At 40.1% G+C, this 19,191-nt stretch overlaps 1 long non-coding RNA gene across 1 annotated transcript in view; it reads left to right on the forward strand.

The window, feature by feature from the left end:
* The first annotated feature begins 421 nt into the window (after window positions 1-421).
* LOC127059281 (uncharacterized) overlaps window positions 422-19,191 on the forward strand; it is a 31,825-nt gene continuing 13,055 nt past the window's right edge. Inside the window, exons 1-3 of the long non-coding RNA XR_007776936.1 lie at window positions 422-717; window positions 5,021-5,204; window positions 14,049-14,166. This is a non-coding gene — a long non-coding RNA (uncharacterized LOC127059281). The remainder of the gene's footprint in view (window positions 718-5,020; window positions 5,205-14,048; window positions 14,167-19,191) is intronic.

Genomic DNA, 19,191 nt, shown 5'->3' on the forward strand with positions numbered 1-19,191 from the left:
ATGACTTGCATGCAATGTTTCCCTTTCACTGCAAATTTCTCGTTTACAGTTATTTTGCATCGGCCCGTGTGACTGAATTCCCATAAAGTGGGCTCCCACACCTCAGGCAGTTGATAGAGCAGGAGGCAGTCACTGGGCCAATCTGTGCCTGAAAATTAGAGAGACACAGACACAGACACAGAGCAGGCATATGAGAAAGAGATGCTGGTGTGGGAAGAGATGTATGAACCACTCTGGCACAATTCAGTTGTTAGGCAAATGATTAAAGCTAAAGTGGAGGGAAAATGAACTGCTTCCTTGGTGGTATATATAAGCTGGACATTTGCGGGGAGTGAGCAAGTGGAGTGGTTATCAACAATAAAAGAGTAATAAAAAGATAAGATCTTTGCATTCCAATTAAAAGAAAAATCATTGCAACAGGATCAGATGTTTTCCCTGGCAAACAGGCAAAGAATTTCTTTCCAGGCAGGAGACAAATACCTACCTCTTTCCTTTTATCAAGTATTAACCCATAGGCCTCTTACAGGAAAAAGCAGAGAACTAGCACAGGGATTTCTATTGGAAATGGGAAAACACTTTTTTTTTTTCTTTTTTTCTCTTTGTTGAATTTTGAAGAAGATTGGACCAAGGAATCAATGGGGTGGACAAAAACCAAGCTATTAGGAAATTAACACCAGGGGAAACCTTTGAGCAAGATGGCTTCTCTGATGGAACTGGGTAAGAAATGAAAGAAACAAATATCAGCTTTGCTTTCTCTTCCTGTCACCTGCACATTAGCCACACGTTTGCAAAACACACCGTGCAGCATTTGCTGATCCAATGGCAAGGCTCACTTTTGCAAGAAAGCTTTTTCTAACTGAGACTTTCAGCTCCAACCAATGAAAAACAAGTATCAAATGAAGTGATCTAATGACAAATTCACAATATTCAGTGCTGAGGTAGCATATGTTCAAGTGCTTGAGTCAATGGAACAAGTAGGTTTGCCTTTTCTGTACTGTTTTTTCAAGATTGTTCCAAAGTGGCTGGAGTGATGCCTAAGGGTTAACCACATGATTTACTGAAGACATTCAGTGGCCACATTCTGGTTTGTCTTTTCTCTGTCAGTGCCAGGCAGGTAGATAGATAATGAAGGAGAAAGTTGGTTTCCCTGATTAACCTTAAGGATCCATTGTGGAGATTGCAGCTTTTTACAAAGTCAAGAAATGTCATTGATTCAACTTCCCAGGAAGCCTGCTGCCTCCTTAAACAAAATTCTAGAAATTATTTCAAAAATTGAAGCATTTAATTATTTACTATTGAGTATAGTTTTTAAATCTGGTTGTTGCTTGATTTTTTAAAAAATCTGTTTGCAGTGGAAGACAGAGTTTTTTTTTTTTTTTTTGTTTTGTGCATGTGCAGTGTAGACCTGAGAAGAATATCTGTTTATTACTATGGAAAATGCTGACTGTAATGAATGCCAGAAAAAAATAATGGAAATATACCTGAAAACATAAGGAAATGCAATATTTCAGCTAGAATATTCCAGACAGAATAATTTGAATGTGGCACAGTGGTGCCTCTTAGAAAATGTAATGCAATGACTTGGTTTCCCTGTTTCTATGAGCAAGTTTCTCATCCTGGCTTCTCCTCCCACAGTGCTGGAGGAGCCATGTTCATGCTGGGCACAGCTGTTCTGTGCCATAAGAGGTGGGGACTGATGGGGAGACTTTCTAAGGCAGATGGGACTTCTGGCCCAAACTGAGATACTGAAGTCACATTTATAGATCACAGTTTTGAAGCTATTGCTCCTCTGTTGAAAGATGTCAGTTTTCCAGTGCAAAATCTATCCTCCAGATTTTCTGACCAGAACTTATGTTTATCAGTCTCCTAAGTCCAAAACCTCTTCTCCAGCACTTCCTTTTCTTTGACAATCCACTAACAGCTTCATTCCCTTCCCTATCATTGGCTCATCTTTCTTCTTATGTGGAAGTGTAGATCAGCTGAAACATGTATATTTCTTGTCTCCTTCCAATAGCAATTTGATTCTTTACGTTAACCTTAAATTTCAAGCACATTGAGGAGAAAGGTAGGAGGTTTCTGTACCTGTCATTTGTTTCAGTATTGGGATCTAAACATAACGTCATTACATCCCCCACTTTTGTGCCTTATATACATTATAGAAAATGTTTTAACAGCATTTGGCAGGACACAATTAACCAGCGAGCAGACCTTCCTGATAAATATTCACAGGTTCAAATCTGCATGTTGTAGGCTGAATTAATATCTACACCTACTGCATATGCTAAGTATGATGTCATGGAAGTACTTCAGTGAGTTGCTAATTCTTAGTGCATATATATGTCTAAATATACATATATATATATATATATATATATATATATATATATGGATGCATATATCTATCTCAAGCTGTAGTTCCAGATAAAGATTCCTCATGTGGGTACCCAAGTGGTATCTTGCACGCATTCCTTGTGGTCAGTGAGTATGATGGGTACATCCTTAGTGGCAAGATGACAGTTACTTCCTCATGCCAGGGGAATACCCAGACCAGCATTAATAGGTGTCAGTTGCAGGACAATTGTCTGACCCATTGAACTTTTATTTTTTGCAGAGTAGAGAATTTCTATTTATTTAAACATTTTAAATGTTGCATACATTCAATGTAATATGTGTTTTAAAAAGTGGGTTTCTAGAACTGCACAATTTGTCTAAGTAACATTTTCTTTGTTAAGTGTTTAGGAAAAGACCAAGCCAACAAATGAACTTCTCAAGGGTACCTTCTAACCTAAGTTTTTCTAATTTAGCCCTAACTTAGGACTTATACTTAGTCTCTTGTATTCTAGGTGACTGCCTGAGTGACCAGTCTGCTGGCAAATATGGGAAGAATCTCTTATCCTCTCTTCTGAGGGCTCCACTTAATATCAGTAATTAAATACTAATTTGAGAAGGTCTTTGAACTCTGAACTTTGCTGTGTCTCCTGACTAGTGGGCTAGATAGTCAAGGTGTCTTGTCTCTCCCTGCTATCTTCCCTCTACTTCGATTTCTAGACCAGTGGTAGCTAATAATTTATAAGAAACAGAGCATTTCCAAAAGTAAAGATGGAAAGAAACCAACCCCTTGGTAGCTATATCATTACCAAGTTATGCCACTAAGGAGAGATTTGGGAGAAAGTGTTTGGATGCAAGAACTATATTTAGACAGACAAGTGTTTGGATCAAACACAATTTTTTGATTGAGTTGAACTTAATACATTTTGGGTTTAATCTTTATCTGTCAGCACCCTTATACTGCCCTGACTCTTCCTCATATGCTGAAGCTGGGAAAAACTTAACTAAAAGAGACTGAGCCATAAGAAAACCTATTAAAAATATTTTTTTAAAATGTAATGCTGAGATGCATACTGCAACTCCATTGACTTTACAGTGTCTTTGAGAGATATTTCTAAATCCACTTTCTTTAGTTAGTTTTAAATGTTATATTCCCCTGGTTATTTCTGTTAGCTGTGTTTCCCTAGTTTTGCTTTTAAAATGCAGAATTAAATATTAAAAGGTTAAGGTTTCTTTTTTATGCTTTCGTCCCCCCACCTCTTCTGGTCTAGCCTAAATGCCAGGAGGAGAAAATGCATTCTCAGACTTAACTCAGCTGCTAGCTCTAAATATTCTGTACTAAATTAAGTACAGAAACATGGTACAGATACAGATACATGGTACTCTGGAAATATGGCTTCAAGCAACAGAATTGTGATAGCTCAGGAAACTGCACTGACAATCAGCAAGAGCTCTATCCTGATGAGTAATGGGGGAGATTTGTCATTGTCTTCTCACACCACATATTTACATATGAACTCTACTTTCAGAACCAATTAGGCATCATATACTTTTGCACATGGGCACATTTTCCTGAACAATATGGGAAGAACAAACTTTGAATTAAAAAAAAAAAAAAAAAGAGAGAAGTTCAGATCAATCACACTTTTATTTTAATCTTGCTTTAAACGTGCTGTTTCCTTTTTTTCCTTAAATAGTTTTTTATGTGGTTGCTGAAACATCTTTGTAAGAAAAGCTACAGTACTCATACAAGGAAAGTCCCTGGTGGTTTTTCAACACCATTTTTATTAAGATTCTTTAATTTTAAAAGGGAAGATCTAATAAGCACACCAGCCATAGAAACCCCTTATCATAATAACTACTGTTTAAGTTTTATGAAGAGTAAAAAAAATGAAATCTATGCCTTGGGTTGTCTATGGAGGTATCTAAAGTGGTTTGGGAAGGGACATTCTGAAGGAAACATTTTTATATGCAGAAAAATGAAAGTGTGTTGATTAAGCACAGAGATCAGCCATGCAGATGAGCATTTAGGTGTGTTTGAATTGTTTAATGTACACTGTTATCACAGGAAATGAAGATACACACATACAACACCAGCAAATTAATTGATTAGCTGCAAGAAACATAGGCCTTTATTTAAAATGTTTTCTCCTTCCTTTCTTCCAAATGTTTTCTCCCTGTATATCAGTTTTCTATAAATAATCTTCTAATGATTAAAGCTGACAGCTCTGAAGACTTAGATTTAGTCCGTGCCCAGTATAGGTAGGTACAACATAGATTACAATATTTGATGATCTTTCTATATCATCTTGCATTATTCTCAAGAATTTTTGTCAGACTCTTGAAAAGAACTTTGGAAGAACCAGAAAAACTATTTTTTCCTACCAAATGCATTCACAGTACTGTACCAAACTCTCCATAATATTGGGAAGGACCTCAAGACGTTGGTGATAGTAGACAAAGGCTCTGACAGAGCAGATACACTCATTAAAGATCACTTTACACATCTTTACAAAATCTCCAGTGTTCGTTTTGTAAATTTAAATGCATCTTCCGGTGGGTGGATGAATTCCGTCAAGCCATGTTTCCTCCAGATAAGACAGGAGGTCAGATTATCTAAACTATGGCACTTTTTACTGTACAAATCAGGACCAGGTTCACAGGTGGTAACTCTGGATTTTTTTTTAATCAGGAAGCAGGAGGCATATATGGTGTTGGAGCATGTCCAGGGAAGAACGATGGAGATGGAGAAGGGCCTGGAGCACAAGTCTGATGAGGAGTGGTGGAGACAGCTGGGATTATTTATCCTGGAGAAAAGGAGACTCAGGAGGGACCTTATTGCTCTCTACAATCACCTGAAAGGAGGCTGTAGCCAGGTGAGGGTTGGTCTCTTCTCCTGTTAACAAGCAATAGGACAAAAGGAAATTACCTCAAATTGTGCCAGTGGAGGTTTAGACTGGATATGAGGAAAAATTTCTTCTCAGAAAAGATTATCAAGCATTGGAAGAGGCTTCCCAGGCAAGTGGTGGAATCACTGTCCCTGGAACTGTTCAAAAAATGTGTGGGTGTGATGCTTAGGGACATGGTTTAGGGGGTACCTGGCAGTGCTGAGTTAGTATTTGGACTCATGGGTCTTAAAGGTGTTTCAAGCCTAAACCATCCCATGAGTCAATAAATTCCCATAGGTGTGTGAACAAAAGAGAGTATGTCTTGTGGGCATTAGTTTCTCTCTGCTAGACTCTGATCTTTGTTACCAGATCAGAGTCTAGCAGAGAGAAACTAATGACTGGAATAACTTTGAGACCCAATATATGTTACATAGCTTTTGATGACTATGAGATATTGATAACCTGGCTGCATCAATTAGCCAGGCTGTGCAGGATCAGTTCCTCTCTATAGTGTTCTGCCACTTGCTTGGCACCCAGCAGTGGCCATCAAACAGTTGAAGTCAACCAGAAGAATCTGAGGAATAGCTAAAACATTTCTAAAGGCTGTCACCTGTATGACGGCATCCATCCTGTTGCAACTGGTTTGAGGCAAGGAGGTTTCCAGGGTTTCAAAAAGTTGTCTTTGTCTTCCTTCCCCTATCAATCAGTTGCATATGGGAACAGATTTAATGTATGATCAGAAATTACTTCTTTCATCTTGAAAATGTTGGAAGATATGGCCTTCACTTCTCATTACAGGGTTCACATCTAGCATTACTGTAAATCACAGAATCATGGAATCATAGAATGCTTTGTGTTGGATGGGTCCTTAAACATCATTTAGTTCCAACCCCTGGCCATAATCAGGGATGCCACCCACTAGATCACGTTGCTCAGGGCACCATCCAATGTGGCTTGAACACTTCCAAGGATGGGGCATCCATAACTTCTCCAGGCAACCAGTAGCCTGCTGCAGTGCCCTGCACATGGGGCTGCCATGCAGAGTGCGGGCTGTGCCTGGCATGGCAGGAGGACAGCATGCAGCGCTCTGCCTGGGAAAGCTGTGCTCACTGCTTGCCTCTGACAGGGCTGACAGCAAACACAGAACCATTGTATCGTGCAAAACTTAAAAAGTATCTGGCAAATCTGTGGTGTTGCCTGTTGACCTACCTGTTACTGTGGTGACTAAGATCAGATGAGTTGAAAGAAGAGTCAACACTGGCATGAGATCACCCTGAAAAGATGGGTGTTGACTTCCAGTGATTTTAACTGTTTCCACATACATGCGAAAATTTTCTACATACATGTGCAAGCAGCCCAGACTCCTTTCTCCTGACATATGAACTGCTTGGAGCTAGTGGCTAAGCATATTTAAGTGTGTGCAGGGTTGCTTACTTTAAGCAAATTCAGATACTCTGGAAAGGTTCTATCTTCCCAGACAGGATAAATTTATGATTGTTCTGCTTGCTGGACAAGGATGGTTTTTTTCCTTTAAACTCTTGTTTTTAATTATATTTGAGCAAAGCACTCAGAGGCCTTAAGGCAGGAATCCCTTCTTTACTAACTTGTTATTAGCCTTGATTGTTCTTTTTCATGTCTGTTGTGAGAAGAACAGAAACTCAGAACATGTATTGCTATGTGATGACTATTCAGCATCTTTCCAGTGCTGGGGAAAATGCAGTCTCCTCATAGGACAGCTCTTTCAAATGTACAGTGTTATGCCACCAGAGGAAGTACTCTTACTTATTATTAAAAGGCAGCTATGAGTCTGTCTAGGTATTAATTTCATATTCCCCATAATTACCAAGTGTTCGCCTCTGCTTGTGAAAAAGGTAGTGAGTCACTTTCCAAACCTTCCTCTTCCTGTCACTTGGGCCCTGTGCTACATCACCCTCAGTTCAACAACAGAAAAATCACCAGGCAAAGCTGACTTTCAGCAGTGACTTTTTAGGCTTCTTTTACAATGAAGCTGTGAAATGAAATCATAGTGTTTTGTTTTCTCGAGGTTTCCCCTATCCATTCTCAGTGGCCTCTTTCAGTGTGCAAATTAAGCGTGGCTCTTGTGGTTCAGCCTCTTTCCAGCATGGCTGTAGTTAGCAGTTGGCTGAACACCCTGCACTGTCACTTTGTTTCATAGCTTTGCCATCAGAAAAGGACAATTATAAACCAGCTTTTTCAGCTTGTTCTTCAGGTGCTTGCCTGAGACTGGAAACCTAGTATTTGAATAAGTAAGATTTTTTTTCTAAATTAGCATCCCTAAAAAACCCCAAGCTCCAAAACCTTGGCCACAGAACACAAATTTTCTGAGCCTGGCTGTCCCACCTCGTGTGCTCCATTAGGACAGAGGCATGAGCTGAGCTACCAAGATATGGCAGCAACAAGGGGTGCAGGTTACTTCACATGCATTAGGCAGAGTCTTCATGACAAGTCAGTCTCCTAAAGCATTTCTAGGGTCACAAACATTTTACAGTTAATAAATTTTTGAAGGGTAAATGGAACAAGTATCATCATCTCATGTGGCCTCTAAGCCACAGTTCTCACCTGTATTCTGTGTTGGACCTTGCCACTGAAGCCGAACTTGAGTGTTTGTTTAAACTGTGTCTGTAGTACTTTAAGACTACAGGTATCTGCAGAGGAGGCAGGAGCACTCAGCTGCTGCCTCTGTGCCATCATGACTTTAAACATTAAAGTTCCAGAACTAAACTTCTCTCATGTATAAGTAGCCCTTGGACTGGGAGAGCGATTTCAGTGGGGTGTATGCCACACATGTGCTGCTAACCATGTGCTAACCTTGTGCTAACCTTGTGCTAACCTTGTGCTAACCATGTGCTAAGCTAGCTTCACATGGCAAGGACCCCTCCTCCATGCAGTGGAACTGGGTGTGCATCACCAACAAAGCTGGGGCAGTTTAAGTTGATCTCTCCTCTCAACTTCGCTGGTTTGTTACTGCTCCTTATCTGAGTATCATCACTGACAATATGAGGACTCTGTGTCTGCTGCAGTGCAAAAGAGAAAACCACCAAGGCTGAACAGGATCATAATATCACTAATAATTTCCAGACAGTGCTTTCCAGTGACATAATCACCCTCTGGATCATCAAAGGAACCTGAAGAGGTTAGATTAAAAGAATAAAATAAAAACATAAGAAGGGCAGTATCAGCATTAGGGGGATTTGTTAACTTGTGATTGTGGAATTAAGGAAATCATTAATTTCCTGAACTGATGAATGAAGGGACACACAACAGCAAAAAAAGCCTGACTCTTCTACTCTACATAATCTCTGCACAAGGTACTCTTCCACTGAGGTATCTGTGAAGTCTGGGAAGGGGAAATGTTCAACTTGCTCTTCCTTTAAGTCCTAGCACAGCTAGATAAGAGATTTTGTAAAGAAAAAAAAAAAAAGAAAGCAAAGCCCATAGCACATTTAAGCACTCCAACAATGCTAGGAAATGTAGATGCCTGTTTAGAATGTTAACATCTCATATTTCCTCCCCGCAGCTTTGACACACAGAATGGGCACAGACCACGCTCCTGTTGGCACTTCTCCTGCCTTCTTTTTTCTGGAGAAGCCCTGTCCTCTGACACGGCAACACCAGGGCTTTTCTCCTGGGCCTGTCTGCACAGATTGACCTGCTGCCTCTCTCCTATTTTTCTCAACATCGGCAAACAAATTGCTCTGTTCTCTTCTTCGTCTTCCTGGTGTTTTTCCAATATACTCGATTTCGCTGTTCCAGACAGTACTTAATATAGTGAAATTTCAGAGTGGATGAGGATAGCAGTTGTTTAATATGTCTTTCTGAGTGTCCTTGCCCTGAAAAAGTGAATCTCATTTGCGAGTGTTGGTGTAAGAAACATGAATGCAATTTCCTGAAGTTTTGCATGAGACGTGTGGGAGCAACAACATACCTTTCATATCCTGCCAACTTGATTTCATTAGGTCTTGGAGAATGTTGACCCTAGGGACAGCTGATAGCCAACTTGTTATTTTGTATAGCTGATAGTTTTTCTGTGACCTTTACATAAGCAGGTCTTGCTGTATATACAACAGCATATGTGTGTATATATATATATATATATATATATATATATATATATATATATATATATAACATTTATATTTACATTTTATATTTCTCCCTCTGCCCATGGCCTATGTGTTAAATCCTTCATAAAGGCAAATGGTACACCACATCCATCCTTTGAAGACAGTCAATTCTGCAGCAGCTGTCCAGCAGAATAAAAAGACTAATTACTTCTCACTTTCTCACTTAGACAACGTAATAAGTTTAACCAGGACTTTTCCCCTTCACTCCATATCAGAAAGCAGAAATTACTGAGTACTAAGTAGGAAAAGCAGCGGCTAGCATGCTTTGAAGGAATGAAAAAGTTAGATTAAAATTATAAGTGCTATTTAATGTGCGTCCCCTTGTCCTTTCCCCAAATCCTCAAAGCTTTATTATTTATAGAACATAATTTTTTACAGCATCCTTGTTAGGCAGTGGGGGAGACAAACATTATTATCCTTGTATTCAGAATGAATGCAGTGAGGCAGAGAGGTCTCAGAGGACTTGTCTATACTAATCATCCTATTAGTGCAGACATTGAATAATTAGTATACAATAACTCTATATTAATATAAAATTATAATTAAATGGGCAATTTCAAATTCCCTGACACCAACATGATTGATGCAATGTAATTTGTGTCCATATGATGGTGGAATACTTCAGTCAAATCAGTCTGGCCACTTTCAAATTGCCTACCAGGAATGATTCCTTGTCTGTGTTTAGGGCCGAAAAACATGCCTGCAAGACCAGAAAAGACTTGCTCAGGTCCAAATGTGCTGCAGATAATTTCCCAGTGTGCTGTGGCCCATGGTTTGTGAGTACAAACGTAACCAAAGGATTTTACCAAGTGCCATGCAACAGCCATATTGCTGGACTTTATTTTGGCATCATCTTTTGCTTCTGTGAAATCTGACTTTTGCCTCTGCCTGTGTTGCTCTCCTCCTCTTCCAGCCTGGCTAGGGTGTGTTGCCGCTGGGGGGCAGGTTTCTAGAGTAAACAAGCATGCTTCTTTCCTATGGGCTTGGAAAGAAGAGGGCAGGGACCCTTAGCAACAATTTGGCATTTTGCAGATGTTTCTACCAATATTTAAGTTATGATCAAATGGACTTCCTATGTAAGGAGTGGATTCTGTCACCTGTACAGTCTTGAAGCAGCACCTGTGTGCAATCATCTGTTGAAAGCAATAAAGAAAGATATTGCTCTTTGTTAGGAAGGATAGGATGTAGCCATAATGTGTTAGGTTATAGAGGAAAATAAAACCACAGGCAACATTCAATACAAAGCAAAAGTGACACACCATAACTCTGCTACTGTCTCTGTCAAAGTCTCTGGGTTTTTGGTAATTGGAAACTGGTGCAACTGGTATTGAATGTATAGAAATCCTACAGCCTGCATTATAAGGGAGGTTAATATCCTTTGTTACACAAAGTATGTGCAATGTGGACCAAATTAATCTCTGGTTCAGTTCTATCCAATGCATTAAAACCCCTTGGTTTATTAATTAGTCCCAGACCTACATATTTTTTCCACCATTCTGTCTACCACTATTGGAGCAGCAAGATTTTCATTAATTTTCATGCAACACAGCAAATTACTTCCTAGGATTTAAATCCTCATTTATCTTTGCAACATTTAGGGACTTTGATGAATATGTTAATTGAGCCAGCATTAGTGAGACATTATATTCCAAAAAAGCTGCATGTCACCTAAGGTGCCCCTTTCCATACACAACTTATCTACTGCTGTGGGCAACATATATGTCTGTTAGCATAAAATATTATTTTCTGAGTGTCTGTTCTATCTGGCTGGAACAATGGCAGCAATCTGCAATCGAGACCCAACCAAATTTCTCTGCATCCATCTTGCAAACAGGAGAGATGAAACAGAACACTCATTACCAGTCCAGGGCAGAAATCAGAATCACTTGGTGTGAAGGTACATAAGGGCAGTTAGAGCAAACTCCTAGTAGTTGTAGAAAAATGAAATGCTGCTCATTCCATCCCCAGAATACCTAACACCAAATCACTCCAATGGGCTTAGAAGCCGTAGCTCACACGTGCTGCAGTTCAGAATAAGCATTTTAATTTCCATTCCACAATTTTTGATCTACCTGGAATAACAAAAATTCCTCTAAATGGAGCTTGCTATGCTTGTCCACAGTCTTTTCACCTCAAGATTAGCCTTCTGTAATATGCTTTCCTTTTGGCTATTGCTTGAGATCATTCAGAGCCTGAAGGCAGTCAGGAATGCAGCAGCTGTATATTAATCAGATCTTAAATTCGCAGCATGTCACACCAGTGCTCTCTGAGCTGCCTTGGCTGCCAGCAGGATTCAAGGTATTGGTGCTGACCTTTAAAACTCTGGATGCAGGCTCTCTCCTCAAAGCATGCTACTAGACAGCCATCAGTGGAGGCATTTGGGAGGCAGCTCTGCCTCTGCAAGGACTGCCAGCAGGGCAATGTTTGCCAAAGCCACCTTTGGTCTTCAACTGCACTAAACAGACACACATGCTGCTTGAGCTCTTTTTTTTTTTTTTTTTAAATTTTAAGAATTTAGACAAAGATCATCTAAGGGATGGACTGGTTTTTCTCTCTTATGAGATGATTCCAAAGGGTAGTGTGGGTGTACCTTATAAATAACCCTGAAAGAGATTAAAATGCACTTGCAGTTAGCACTTGAGCTGCAGGCCTACTGTACATTCAGGCTTGACATACCCACCTAAGCGGAACCTCTGTTTTACCTTACAAAGTACTAAAGAGCAAATCTAATTACTGTGCTTCAATGAGAAATGTCTGTATCACGTCAATGGGACACAAGAGACAGATGCTGAGTGCTGGTTCCAAACCTGGCCTGTGGAAAAACAGCACCTAAGCTAGTTAATGTAAAGTCCAGTTATAGCACCATGTTTTCTCTTGGGTGCTAGAAACAGCTGAACATTCAAGCATCTCTATGTTGGCAGTAAATGAATTGTGTAAGTGACCCTGGCTACAACACTGGATTTTACCATCCACAGTGCTAATAGAAAATGCACTGATGCATATTACGGAAGGAGAGTCCTGAATATGAAGTAGCAATAGAGTTAGAACCAATCCTCAGGCCCTTGTACAAAGCAGGAGCTGATAGCAATAATGGAGGCTTCTGCTCCCTGAAAGGGGCTTCTCTTAAGTGACAAGTGAAGTGGCAGAAGTGTGCCAAAGCACGCACAGGGACTGACTTATGATGGTGCAGCTGTAACAAAATCCCATTTGTAATGAAGCAGAATTGAACTGTGAAATTATTTCATAAGCTCTTTGGATGGTTTGGAGGAGATGGCTCCTGTCATCTCAGGCTGTCTTTTGTGAAGGTTCAAGAAGTCTGCAGGTCCTGTTCTGCCCTAAGCGACCATCACAGCTGTGAAAAAGTAATTGTGGGTTCTCTCTACGGGGGACTCACCGCTGTTCTATGCAGTGCTCTGGGGCTTCATGAAGGTGCTATTATTTGATAGCTTCAGTGCCTCTTGCCCATTCATAGAAGCACACATTGCTATGTTTAGGATAAAATTTAAAACACTGGAATGTAATAATTTTTAAAATTATTGCTCTATAAGTAGTTATGTATTCCCACATAAGTGTGCATTCCTTAAGCTGTATTTTTTAGAGAGAGTGGATAAGTGTGATATTTGAAAACATTTGAAAATAAAGCCACACAGAGGTAATTTTTTCAATCTACTTTTAGAAGTTTTGTCTTTCTAAACAAACTGGTGGCAGTGATACTGGTGCCTGGCAGATCTCCTTCTACTTTGCTAGATTGATCTACTTGATATTTTTCCACATTATACATACCCAGACTTGAAGTTTGTGTGCAAATACCCTCTCCATTGCAGAAAATAATAAGCAGGAATCTGTGACTGCATCTCCTGGTCCTTAGTGCTTGTCTGAGTGGCTTTCTTATTCATAGTTATCACTATGTCAAAAGTAAAAGAAACATTACCACAGCTTTTACTGCCTGATCTGGTTGCCCTGTGGGATTATTCAAGTAGGTAAGAAATGCAACAGCAAGTCCAAAACCTAGCTTTTTTGATACAAAAGAACAAAAAATGTTAAAAAAATGTGTTCCGTGTGACTGCTGGGAACTGAGAGCACTCTGCACCTTGCAGGATTAGGTCCTGTGATAGAGAGCTTCTGCAGTAAGAGGAACTTGTGTGAGAACCCCCCACCTACACACCTCAGACCTGATCAAGAGGAAAACACATCTGTCAAACTGCAGTGTTTCACTGCAAACTGAACCAGGTTCTCTATTTGCAGATGGAATCACTATGCTGCTATGGACAAAATTGTGAAATTTCTCAGTTCTAGACTGCAGCCTAATTTTTTACAGAGATGTTTCCCTATTTTAGTAGCTATGGAAACAAGCTTTTGTTTCTTTAGAAATAAGCCAAGAATTAGGGGCCAGGCCACAAAATATTCTGTTTTATTACAAAACCACCAAAACGTGATTTCTCACCAATGTAACTGGCAGCAAGAATATTTCACACAGCAGTACCATGTACTGATGCTCTCCTGGGGAAGCTCAGCAGCAGTAACTTTGGCTGAGAGTTAGGACTATTTTTGGAAGCTTCAAAAGTATCCAGGGAAAGTACTTTTCACTTTTATTCATATAAACAGTATCTCTATTTATTAAAAAAGTGAGAAATGGCTTCTCCTCAACTTCAAATGGCTTTGACAATAAAATTCTGCTTATATCAAGGTCTTGGGAGACACATGAAGCTTTGTGACAAATGGGGTGTTTGGATGATGAAGAGATGACTTGAAGACTCGGGAAGAGACACTTCAGACTCCTGCCCCTGGAGCACAGTGAAATAAAGGTGAGTGTACTTAGATCCCAGCTCTGTGTCGCCTACCCATTTAATGTCTCATGCCTGCATGGGGATGGACTGTGATGAACTATACAGCCTTTTCCATCTTAAATTACTAAGAGGCTAAGTAAGTCATTCCTGCTGTGAAAAGAAGGAAAATACTCTATGTAAATGTTTAGGTTCCTAAGTACAGGCTTAAATCTTATTGAAGTCCATAGAATTTAAAGTGCTTAAGTGTTTTGCTGAATAGGGATATGTTGCTGAATCACGGCCAAGACTTTTTAAGTTGATGTACTGTTACCTGTGAAATTACTAATATGCTTAATATCAACCCTGTACCTAAAAGCATTGTTAAAGGGGAATAAACTTTTTCAGGGCTACTTGTTCATCCTCTGAAAGAACTTCTGGCTGAATCAGGGATTCAGAATAAAATCAATGAGTAAAAATGTGAGAAAACGTAAAGCCTAACCAGAGCAGGAAATTGTGGAATGAGCCAGGGCAAGAATTTTCTAGAAAACTATGCTGCTATTGACAACTTCTAAGTTCAGTACTCTCTGCTGTGGTGATACCACTCATTCTGTAATTTGCTTTCCATTGAACAGAAAGCAACACTGGGAATTTTATTGGAAGTGTATCATCTTCATTGGTATAGACTGTCTGATTTCCATCCCTTTGTGTCCATCACCTAAAGATGTTTCCATTAGAGGCAAGCTAATCTCATGGTGTGAGCAGGAAATAAAGTAGATTAACACTGTCTGTCACTGCATATTAATTTCTAGTACCTTTTTCTAACTTTCTTTTTCTGTCTTCCACCACTTCTGCAATAAACTCTGATCTATCAGCACGTCAAACCTGCAATGCAATCAGATGCTCTTTATTCAAGACGTGGGTTGGTGTATTAATTTGCACTTAGGCACAGATACAATGACAGGATTTTCTGGTTATGGCTGGGGTGATCAGCAGGGATGAGATTAAATCAAAAATTTTGAACACATCAATGAGGTTTTAGATGTCAAAGATGGTTTTGAGCACATTGTCTCTAAATGCTAGAAAAGACCAGTCTTGAGGTCAACCATTGTTACCTAGGGCTGTTCAAAAGAAAACCTGCAGTGAGGTGTTGTGTCTGTCACTCCTTATCAGAAGCACCAGTCTCAGCTGTGTGGCAGTACATTTTCCTATTCTGTCAGTTGATTCTTTGCTCTCAATTTCTCTCCTTTTTGGTGTTGATGACTTTCTGGAGGTGAGACCTCCCAAAAAATGTTGCCAATTGATTTCTGAATCCAGGTCTATCAGAGAGCAATCCCCCATGTTAAAGCATTAAGGAAATAACATGCATTTGGTGTTCTGGGGGGGATGTTGCTGCCACCAGCCACTCTCCCACCAAGTGTCACGGCCACCAGGGTCCCCACTCACCCCCCAGCCTGGAGTGGCTACTGCACTCATGCCTGGCTCCTTGGCAAGATGTGCTTTTGAAAAAGAGCTATGGGAAAAATGCCCCACTTCAAATGACTGCAAGCCATTGTGGAAACAAGAGGCTCCATCCAATCTCTCTTTTCACCGCATGCTTCTCTGCTCTGGAGCACTTTCTGTTGCTCTTTCAGTAGCTTTGCTTTGCCAACAAATAACAGGCATTAGAGATAGAAAAACAATAAAATTACATGAGGAGAGAGCAACAATCAGTACACAAAGATAAACATCAGCAATAAACACTTGCAGCTGCCAGCCCTACAACATATATAAATGACAGAGGGGTGCGTGCGAGGGAAGGGAACAGAAGCGGCGTGTGCAGATCCAGGAAGGGATGGTGCAAAGGCTCCTGGCAGAAGCTTGGGAAAGCCCACGTGGTTCAAGAATGCTGGAACCACAAATAGCCTATGCACAAGAGTTGGCTGTGCCCAAATGCCACATCACTGTGAGTCCCTTTGGCTTCTTAGAGTTGGAAATCGAGCTTTAGGATTAATGTGGTGTGTCAAATGTCTAGGAAGGAAAAGTGGCACAAATGCCATAAAATTTACCCTCTGAGGGCAAAAGAGGAAGAAAAGATTTTTTGTACTTGCTAGAGATATTTTTCATTCTTTAGTATCCACTTCTAGATGGCAGGTCTTAGCTTTGTCATTTTTCTCCCAGTGTCAACACTGTCCCTCCCAAATCTCAAGTTGCTACTATTTTGAAAAGGAATATTTTGAATTTGGTTAAAAGAACAACTTTTCTTGCAACAGAGTGATTGTAGGAAAAAAGAGCTTGCTGGTTGTTGCTGTTTTGAAGTCTGGGTGGTTCAGCAGAAGAGGAATGTGATGGGCTTAATGCATGTGACGTGGTAAGGAGCACATGCTGAATTCAGTGTGCCCAGAGCTGGCAGCTCAGATGGCCCCTGCAGCCAGAGCCAGAATTTCTGGGCCAGCTGTTTTCCATTTCTTTCTTTGGTGTTTGATGTTTTTTGTTTGTTTCTTTTCATCTTCTCTTACCTGTTGACACTAACACACAGTTTCACAACTGTGGTTTCAGCTTAACTTTCTACACGTGAGAAGTGGTGACTGGCAACAGATATTCTCTGGGGTAAAAAACCCCTACAACAATTACTCCCTGAAGTAAAAGTCTGGTGTTTTAACTTCTTCCCTGCTGTTAAAACTGATGGGCACTCAGCTTAACAGCACTCTCCATCACCTTGCTCCAGAGTCACAGCCCAGACACTATCATTTTGTAACTGACAAAGATAATTTTGGAATTATTAATGTATTAAAGGGATTAAGGGAAGTAGCTATTACATTGAGGAGTGGTTTGACTTGGTGTCCAAAAATCTCCTTTCCAGACAAATACAGGCCCACTGTGATACTATTGCTGAGTGATACTATTGCTGAACAGATCAGGTGTGCTCAGCTGTGAGGACCACTACAGATAGTAGGGCAGACATGGAGATCTTGTTGCCTTCAAACACTCCAAACAGATAAATCCTATTTTCCCAGCATCTGGAAACTCAGAGGGAAAACAGAGCAATCATTCACATGACAGGACATTTGTCATGCACAGACTTAAGGTACAACTTTCATGGAACAACAGGAGGATTTCATCTGATTCAAGGCATCACGTGCTATGGAAAGCATTATAGCTTGTCCAAGACAGAGCAGTCCATCTTTAGCTCAAATTGTTGAAATAAACAGTTTGAACAAACCCTACCATCTACTTTAAAGGAATGCTAATATGAAACGGGAAAAGTAACTCCTGATGAAATCAAGGACTGTCTTAATGAGGAAGTATTTTCACCTTTGATCAAATAGAAATGGTGCTTTTCAGAGTTTGAGACAGACAACTAAGCTTGCATAGCAGAAAACTGGACAGCAGTTTTAAAATAGCCCAAGCACATTATCATTGTTGGCTGTAGAGGTCCTTTAAATGTGTTTCTGTATCTCTGAAATGAGGCTTTGTCAATTTTTTTTCAAGCTGGTAGCTCAGAGATGTGACTCTTTTAAGGTCACACAAAAGATTAGTGGCAAAGATAGGCAGTAGAAACAGCATCCCAGTTCACTTAGGTGGCCTAAACCACCTTTTTTGTGATCCTACAGCCCCCTAGTTAGTGTATTTCACTCATTTTCTCCAACATTATACTAAGCAATGAGGGACAAAACCAGAAGTTACTTCACATACTGATTTGTCTTTTAAGCTGGAAGTTGTTTTAGTCACCTCTTCAGAGTGTCTATTGTTTGGGTCTTTTTTTGCCTATTGGCATATTTTTCAACTAATCCAGTGTCCCAGTTTTAGCAGAAACCAGCGGCAAAACCAATGCTGATGTTAAATGGAGTGTTATAGACTACAGGGTGCAGTTCTATTCCTGCATGAAAAACTGCCAGTCACTTAATCTCTCTGTGGGTGTCTGGTGTAGCACAGCAACACCTGAGCTAGCTTTTAATTAGCTGAGTGTGACAGCATTAGCACATACACTGCAGCAGCACAGGGCTCAGCATTGGCTGGGAAGCTTCAGTTTGGTAAGGAGTGGAGCCCTCAATACTTGTGGTGAAAGGAACATGCAATTAATATCTCTGGTTTATAAAACACTGTCCTTAAGATCTCATTATACTTAGTACAGCTAGATAAAACTGGATGCATGTCACGTGTGCTTTATTTTTGAGTCTGGAAATGGAGAATTTAGTACAGTGAAAAACTGGCCAAGGAAGTGATGGTCTGATGCTTCAGAAAGCCAGCAAACACCACCTTACCCTTCCTTTCAGGTCATAATTAGTACAAGACTCCAGGACAAGACATTGCTGGGTAATGTGCACATGAGGAAGTTGGAAATATTCAGCTCTGCCTCATCATTTGCTGTTAAACCCGAGTTAAGAGTCACTCAGACTAACCACACAGAGCCTAGCCTGGAGCTCTTTATTGCCAGGCATCAGGAATGGCCCACGCACAAGGAATATGATTAAACTTTTCAAACATCAGGTTAACATGCATTTTGACACTCTTGGCTACATTTTGCAGTTTGTTTTCTTCTTTAGAGAGAGGCAAGATGCTCACAAGTGAGCGTAGTTCACCTTCAAGAATCATGAGAAACCAACACCAGGTTTATCAACTGCCTCAAGAAGAAAGACCAAGAGTAGGCAATGTTTGATAGTCTCCTTGCACACCCTAGTGTGTCATTTGTGGCATATTGGACGAATCATGAAATTTAAGCCTGGTCAGTTGTCAATGGACCATCTGTAAACAAGTTACGATAGTTTCAATTTTCCCAAGTGAACTCTTTAATAAATGTTTCCTCCTCCCAATGAAAAAGTAAATAAACAAAATGAGGTTACAATAGATGCCTTTTAGAAACACAGACAGTAAAAGAGAATTATATTTTTGTCAGATACACTTTTTGCCACAGGGACAAAAGGCAGAATCTCTGTCTTTCACTCACTCTCTGACAAAATGCTCTGTTTAAATGCTATTGAGATACACAATACAAAAAAGTTGTTTTATCCCCATCAGGGAAAAATCTTATCTGTTCTGGAGGTCATAACCACTCCTTGAAAAGAAAACAGACACTATGTTTCCAAG

This window comes from Serinus canaria, chromosome 2, assembly GCF_022539315.1.
Source record: "Serinus canaria isolate serCan28SL12 chromosome 2, serCan2020, whole genome shotgun sequence".
Taxonomy (NCBI): Eukaryota; Metazoa; Chordata; class Aves; order Passeriformes; family Fringillidae; genus Serinus; species Serinus canaria.